Here is an 8,330-nt window from a genome sequence, read left to right on the forward strand (position 1 = left end):
GCTGGTCCACTCTGTGGAGAATCAGAACTATCAGATCCATTCTGTCTGTGCTGGGCAGTTTCAAATAAACTAACTGGAATCAAGGAGGTCATAACTAGAATGTTATTCAAGGAATTATAATACATATTAAAATACATAGTAATACATTAAATTTTTTTGGAAAGTTTAAAATAAATGTTATTAGTGTACCTTTTTCTTAAACTTAGAATTTAACACAAATATGGGTCATACGGTTCTCATTTTGCAATTGAACATTCAAATTTAGTACAGCAAACCAACAAATGTCTGTGTTTTTCTATATTAAATAGTTGCTGTTGCGTCAATACTGTATTTAATCGAAAGCACAAAACCTCCACCCACTAAACCAACTGTAAAGTCAGCAGGATTTTTGGGTTCACAAACTCAATGTTGTGAGAGGCAAGTTTGGTGACTTTGACTGCTATGTTTGTGCAGGGCTCTAGAGTGAAACTAATTTGGTCACATTTGCGCACTGGTGCACCTAGTCTTCTGTGAGGAGAAATAAAGATGAAAACATAATCTTCACGACTCCAAAAGTCTCCTTCCTGTATGTGTGTGCAGGTGTAACAACCTCCAATAAGAATCATTTTTATTTTATTAGAATGTACATCTGGACTTCCGGTGGGACCAGGAGTATGGTGGCAGCAAGCAATACTGCTCCCTGACATCTGGCTTAAATAACACCCGACAAGGTCAAATTACACGCTTGGAAAGCTGACGTTTTGCAGCAACTTTAAGGGGCTTTGCAATATAAGAAGAGGACAACAGAAGAAGACAACCGGTGACGGTGGAATAAACACAAAAGACGACAACGAGCAAGTTGAGCCAATACCTGAGTTAATTGAAACTGCGGCCGAGTAATCGCCAAAAAGTTAGAGGCACAACAAAAAAATGCAAGTATTGGTGAGCTTGGGGAACTTAGAGACAGTCCTGCATGAAATAAAAGAGTTCCGCAGAGAAAACTCAGACTTTAAAGATTTAAAGGACAAAATCATGAGAACGAACGGCCAAAAGGCGTGTTGTGGAGGCAGAGGAGCGCGTACAAAGTTTTACAGGAAGCTACATGCAAATAGACAAAGCGTCAGAAGAGCCTTGAGGAGAGACTGATTAATCAAGAAAGTCACTTCAGAAGGAAAAAATATACGACTCCATGGCATCAAAGAGGGAGCGGAAAACAATGCGGCGTCAGTGGCTGCATTTGTGAGCGCCCTGCCAAGAGAAAAGATTGAGCTACCACTGAAGTTTGTGGTCAATATAGAGGGGGCACACAGGGCGCGGATAATACGGCCTTCAAATGATTCGCCCCCAAGGTCTATAGTGGTGAAACTTCAGAGTTCCGTCTGCAAAGAAGAAATTATCAAGCTGGCATGGAAGAAGAAAGGCTTTGAGCACGAAGGGAGGAGAGTGTATGTTGACCATGATTATGCTCCAGAAGTGATGACGATGAGGAAGGAGTACAACGAGGCAAAGAAGATCCTGAGGGAGAAGAAAATCAGATTTGAAACTCCTTTTTCAGCAAAGCTCTGAGTCTTCTATGAGGGTGAGACATGCATCTACAACACAGCGGCTAAGGCGACTCAAGACATGGTAGCAAGAGGATTCCAGGTAAACATCATCAAACCAGCTGAAGATACACCGACAGATGTGGAAACCAGCAGGAAAATCGGAGGAGCTGAACCTGACGACCCCAATGAGCTACAAGCAGAAGCTGCAGGAGTTTAGAAGATCCCGGGAGGAGGTTCAGTAAGGAGAAATGCATTACATTCTTCCTAAAGACATCGACAGAGGTAACATAAGGCATGGAGTTTATAACCCAGCAAGCACTGGAAGACAAGTCTCTTATACAAGTAAGACATTTCCTCTAGAATTTTTTTCTTAAAGTCAGGACTGTGCATTTTGCTTTTCTTTGGTAAACTACGAACTGGGACATGAACAGGGCCGTAGTAGGCCAAAAGGGCCCTCTGGCACTCGGGACCAGGGGCAATCCCTTAGAGGAAGGTACGGATTTGAAAAAGGTCAAGTTTCAGACCTCACAGTTGGAAGTCTGTCTAAGATTTATGTTTTTTTTCTTTTCTTTTCCTTTTGGTGTTTATGGATATTTTGTGTTGCAGCAAAAGCGGGGGGAATTAAAGATTTGTATCCTAAATACGGCTACACAAAAGTGTCAAATAAAAGTAGTTTCATATAATGTAAATGGGGTTCTCAACCCATTTAAAAGGAGCAAAATATTGAACAAAATTAGAAAAGAAGGGGTGGATGTGATTTATTTACAGAAAACCCATTTGACTCACAAAGAACATGAAAAATTGAAGAGACAGGGATATAATCAAGAATATTTGGAATCCTCTAAATTAGGGCATAGAAGGGGAGCAGCCATTTTAATATCCAGCAAAATTTGTTCTGAGAGTCTAAAAATGATAAAAGATAAAGAAGGAAGATATGTTCTAGTGACAGGAAGACTTGAGGGGGAAATTGTCACTCTGGTTAATGTTTATGCACCCTATAATGTTGTGTGTTTTGATCCAATAAACAATCCATTGACTTGGAATATCTTCATTTCTTAACCACACATCCAGTTCAGCACATCCTGCTCATCTCCCTCGTTCGTCTTCTCTCTCCGCTCTCCTTCTATCTCGCGATACTTCACTTAACTATACTACAACTTCCTCCTTTGTTTAAAACAAAACTTTCTTTTTCAATAAACTTCATATTACAAACAAATCCAATTCCATCCATCCATCCATCGTCTTGGCCGCTTCTTCCCTTTCAGGGTTGCGGGGGTGCCGGAGCCTATCCCGGCCACTTATGGGCGAAGGCTGGGTTCACCCTGGACAGGTCACCAGTCTGTCGCAGGGCCTCAATCACACACACATTCACTCTCACATTCACACCTAGGGGCAATTTAGAGTCACCAATTAACCTATGAAGCATGTTTTTGGACGGTGGGAGGAAGCCGGAGTCCCCGGTGAAAACCCACGCATGCACGGGGAGAACATGCAAACTCCACACAGAAAGGTCTCAGCCGGGATTCGAACCGGGGCCTTCTCGCTGTGAGGCAAGAGCGCTAACCACTGCGCCACCGTGCAGCCCACAAATCCAATTTACAGACAAAAATATACAGTAGCTTATTTTTTTATTATAAATCGTTATTTACCCATTCTTCAAAATGTGAAAACAGAAACATTTAACAATAACTGTTTTTCTAATTCAAGTCTCTCTGTATCTAATGGGCTTTCTGATAATCCGTCCCTTCCTGGTAGTGATGACATCAGATGTCCTGGGTTCGCATGCTGGTGGGGTCTCAACTGATGGAGTCGGTTCAGCAATAGACACGTCCTCAGTCTCATGCTGGTTTTCTTTGTTGTTGTTTGATGAAAGGTTTGGCATGTCAAAGTCAACCATTGCTGGCGTTTTTCTCAAATGTTTGACATTCCTGAACAGTCTTGATCCATCTTCTGCATTGACCACCTCAAAGAAGTTGTCTGATGTGTTTCTCAGCAGCACATAGCGATTATCTCTGAACGTTGAATCCAGCTTTCCATTTTCCATGCTTGCTATGTAAACTATATCACCAACTTTGAAATTGTGATCATATTGTAAGAATATTTTTGATTCTAATTCCATTTTCTTCTTATATGTAACCTTTAAATGAAGCTCTATAATATTTGAATAAACCAAGTGTGCTCATTAACACATGCCTGTGAATGTATTTAAAACAGCCTAGAATTCCAACTCAGGAAGTGACTCTGTGAAAGAAGTTGATGAAAGGGTTTACGATACAATGTCCCCAGCAGGAGAGTGGGATACTGGTCAGCAGGAGGGCAGGATATGTCCCAAAAGGTTCCTTGCATGCAAGTCAGTCTCCTCCAAAAACGTTCAGTACCCACGTTTGTCCACAGGGAAAAAAGTAGCAGTTTCACAAAAAACGGGTCTAAATTGAGGAATTGCTACGTCTCATTCTCTCATTCATTTCTACGGGGGTAAGATAAGATAAGATAAGATAGTCCTTTATTCGTCCCACGGTGGGGAAATTTCAGTGTTACAGCAGCATTGCAGATAGGTAAAAATTGGAACAATTTACATATTTACAACAGAGCAAAATAAGATAAAAAATACAAAAAAGAAGAGATGAAAAAAAGAAGAAGCAATTACACTGTGGATTTGATTTATGATAAATAAATTGCACAACATATTTTTAAAAGTAGTTTGGAATGACTATGAGATAAAGTGACAACAGCAGGAATAAAAGTGACCAAGTGGCTAAACGGATCAAACGGTTCACTAGGAGCAGCTCCGATTGTACAGTCTCACTGCAGCAGGTAGGAACGACCTGCGGTGTCGCTCTTTCAGACACCTGGGGTGGATCAGTCTGTGGCTGAAAGAGCTGCTTAGAGCCAGCACCGTGTCACAAAGGGGATGGGCGTCGTTCCTCATCAAGGATGATAGCTTGGCTACCATCCTCCCTTCCCCCACCTCCTGCACAGACTGAAGCGGCAGCCCCAGAATGGAGCTGGCCTTCCTCACCAGCTTCTCCAGCTTCTTCATGTCTGCTGAGGAGATGCTGCTGCACCAGCAGACCACTCCATAGAAGATGGCTGATGCCACTACGGAGTCATAGAAGGACTTTAGGAGTGGTCCCTGGACTCCAAAAGACCTCAGTCTCCGCAGCAGGAAGAGTCTGCTCTGGGTGCGCCGGATCACGTGGCTGATCACGTGACTTTTGAGTTTCTGCCTGTGGCTAGCAAAAACACGGTGGGATATTCACTCTTTTTCGGTGGAAAATCAATCAGAATAAAATATTTTGTGGACTAATCTTTATTTTGACAATATTTCTAGCGAGAAATGCGCCCGTTACTATCAGGATATACATTTATTTTGGACATACAGTTCGTAGCTTGTCTGTTTTGCTGGACTTCTCCCCAAAACGGGGCTCCAAAGTCGTGGAATATCAGCGTTTCCGGTGCACAGAACGATCCCGGAACCGGACGATCAGCAGGATTTGGTGACCCGACCCGACCCGAGTCGGTGCCGCGTCAAGGTTTGGGTTAGAGTAGGTTCGGACAAACCGCCCAGACCATTTTTAATTGGGCCCCGAATGACTTCCGTAAAGCTAGAACGTGATCACAGTCTGACTACTACCGGTCGAGGACGGTCAAAAGATTAAAAGTTTCCAGAAACGAAGATTCTCAACCATAAAAATAATGTTCCTTTATTTTCTCCCTCATAAACAAACACAAATGTCGGTTAGTTTATGTGACAATAACGATGATGCTTTCAGACTAAATGAAGAAAGAAAAACAACATTTTATTTCTTTTTTTAAAACTTTTTTATATTATTATTAATCTATCATTATTAATATATTATTATTATTATTATTATTATTATTATTATTAATAGCATTATTATTATGTCAATGATTATAGGAATTACATAAACAAAATACAATTGACAAATAAATAAATTATTGATCATCTGAACTATAATCCAGACTCCTTTAACTCTGACAAACACTTACTGTTCCACTGCTGAACCGATGGACTTGAAGTCAGGAACCCAATCCTTTGATTCATCACTCCTTTTGGACACACAGCTGGATCCAGATCCAGATCTCTGTTGGAACCTGATGAGGAAACATTTGTTTTATTTAAAACTACTTTATTTTGTTATGGAGGTTCAGATTATTTTTCATATCTAAGCTATTGATCTCAGATCATGAACAAACTGATCTGTTAAAATTGTTCTGACAACTGTGACACTGCATAAGTTTATTTCAGTTAAGTTAAACATGTTTTTGACAAACACTTACTGTTTCACTACTGAACTGATGGACTTGAAGTCAGGAACCCAATCCTTAGATCTGTCACTCCTGAAGGACACACAGCTGGATCCAGATCCAGATCCAGATTCAGATCCAGATCCAGATCCAGGTTGGTTCCTGTGAAGAATGGTGGTTGCTGGTGTGAGTGCTGAGCTCTGACATGGAGAAGAGTCCTGGACAGTTAGAGATGTTCATCTCACCTCTGAGCTTTGCTCTGGCTCTCATCTTCCCCACACAGAGTGCTTTTAGAGGGAGGGGCTCCCTCCTGTGTGTCCTCACACTGATCCATGCTGCTGGATTGACTGGATCCACTGGATCAGCTCACACACACCTTCTTCCAGCCAAAATCTGCAGAGGAAACCTTCATCATCATCTGCACCATCAGGATCAAGTTTCTGCTTTGGAATTTCATTTTCTATCCTCAACAGCATCATCAAACATTTGTTTTGCTGTAGCAGAAAAGTGTTTCTTCTGTCAATGATAATTCAAATTCTGTCTGAGACTGAAAAAGCTGCATCAGATGATTGGTCCTCCTTTCAAATCCTCCAAATCATTTAATCCTTCATGATCCAGAAATTCAAACTGATGTTGGATCAATAAAATCTGATCTTATCCAGGATTCTTTAGGATTCAAAAAAAAAAACTCGCAGCTGAGTCGTCTCATTCCAGAACTTATTCTGGATCACAAACCTCCTCATTCTTTTCCCTCCAGTTGTTCCATCAACTCACCGCTCTGACAGAAATTCATCTGTTCTTTCTTTGACTTCTTCCTCTGGAGTTTCTGAACAGCTTTGTGTCCTTAAAGGCAGTTCTGAATGCAGCAGGAAGCAGATTCCTGTGGACTTTGAACATGAAGGACATGATCTGATCTTGAAGGAGATCATAAAGTTGTTTCATCTGATCTGTAGTCAACAGATGATTGGTTGATGTGTAATAATCAACTGAACTTTTAATCTGATTGTTCTCTTCTGTTAAACATCAACTGCTGTAAATTATTTCTGTTCATGTTTCTCCAAACATCACACGATGGATTGAAGTTTGAAGGAACTAAATACGAAAGAAAACAAGTTTTTCACTATGTTACTTTTCTTCTCATTCTCTTTTCTTTTAACCCCAAACTCCCCCAACAGGATTCCTGAATCGTCTTTGAAAGTCAGACATTTCAGAGTCTAAAAAAAACCTTCAGGATTTCTGGAGGAAAACTTTTCAAATCTGGTTCTGGACTCTTCAGCCTGGTGAAGGTCTGACAGACAAACCTGCAGGAAGAAACCCGCTGCGTTTGCAGATTCTTTTCAGTCCAAAGTCTGTTTCCATGGCAACAGCAGGACGTCAGCCGGCCCCACCCACCACTCTTAGAGTCACTCAGAGGTCAAAGCTCAGGTCTGTGTCTGCAGTCCTTCACCTGCTGACACGCCCACAGTACACCTGAGCAGCAGAAGCTCCGCCCCCCACCAGAGCCCTCAGTTGCTCTCCTTCCTCTCTGCTACTTCTTCAGGGGGCAGAAGGAGGCGTCTTCTGCAGAGCATCAGGCTCTTTAGTTTGGTTTTCAGGGAAGGTTCTGGGTTCTCGTCGGATTCTGGTTTGAGTTCTGTCAGTCAGACGAGCCTCAAGCCAACTCTCCACAGCTTTGTTCCTGACTGTTCATGGTCCTCAGCATTTAGAAGGCTCTGCTTTTCACCAGCAGAATGCAGACATGAAAGGATTGGTTGTTCCTGAGGAGGGTCTGATCCAGAGCTTCAAGGGTTCTGAACTTTAGTCCCTTTTCATACCTTCAGTCCCAGTTTCTTCCCTCATTGAGTCCAACTTCAGCCTGAAGCTCTGCAGCACATTGATAACAGCAAACATGTCAAAGAATCTTCTGGATCTTTCTTCATATCCACAAGCGGTTTCCTTTCTTTGCTCAAATAACTTTTTCATGTTCAGCTTCACAGCAGATCAAACTCAGGAGACTAAAACCAGAAATCCTCACATCAACTCTGCAGATCTTCAACCTCAAGGAAAGGGTCGTCATGGTGACCTGCAGACTTTACCCTCACAGCTTCCTGAGGGTTTGGAGGTGTCATCATGATACGGGCTAAAGAGCTGCTGATCAGATCAAGTCATCAAGAACTCTGATCTTTCTGAAACACCAACATGTTCTTTGTTGGTTCCTCTTGACCTTTGATGGTTTGTGAGGAAACATCAGGAAATAAATTTTCTTCTTCCAGACTTTTTCATATTTGAACTTTGACCTTCAAAGCTTCTTTAGGCCAGAATTCCTCATTTGGACTAAATAAGGGTTCGATCATTGTGACCAAAAGAAACATATTTGTTCTTCAGTCGGTGAGGAACAAATCTGTAAGTTCATCAGTTATTCGTCTGCAGCTTTAGACTTTTCTTCGCAGCAGAAGATGATTCTGAACTGGAGCTTTCTCCAGAGGACATGAATGAACAGAGTGGATGTTAGTGAGGAATGACAGAGAATCACTTTGATGCAGCTGCTGCAACAACACT

General features: G+C 41.8%; 1 long non-coding RNA gene across 1 annotated transcript; it reads right to left on the bottom strand.

The window, feature by feature from the left end:
• Positions 1 to 5,527: 5,527 nt before the first annotated feature.
• On the bottom strand, positions 5,528 to 6,096 carry LOC118598125. Its single transcript, XR_004947225.1, has 3 exons — positions 6,038 to 6,096; positions 5,826 to 5,954; positions 5,528 to 5,639 (listed from the first exon to the last, which is right to left on the bottom strand). It is a non-coding gene; the product is annotated as an uncharacterized LOC118598125 (long non-coding RNA).
• Positions 6,097 to 8,330: the final 2,234 nt, after the last annotated feature.

The sequence above is a fragment of the Oryzias melastigma genome, linkage group LG24 (genome assembly GCF_002922805.2).
Source record: "Oryzias melastigma strain HK-1 linkage group LG24, ASM292280v2, whole genome shotgun sequence".
Classification (NCBI taxonomy): domain Eukaryota; kingdom Metazoa; phylum Chordata; class Actinopteri; order Beloniformes; family Adrianichthyidae; genus Oryzias; species Oryzias melastigma.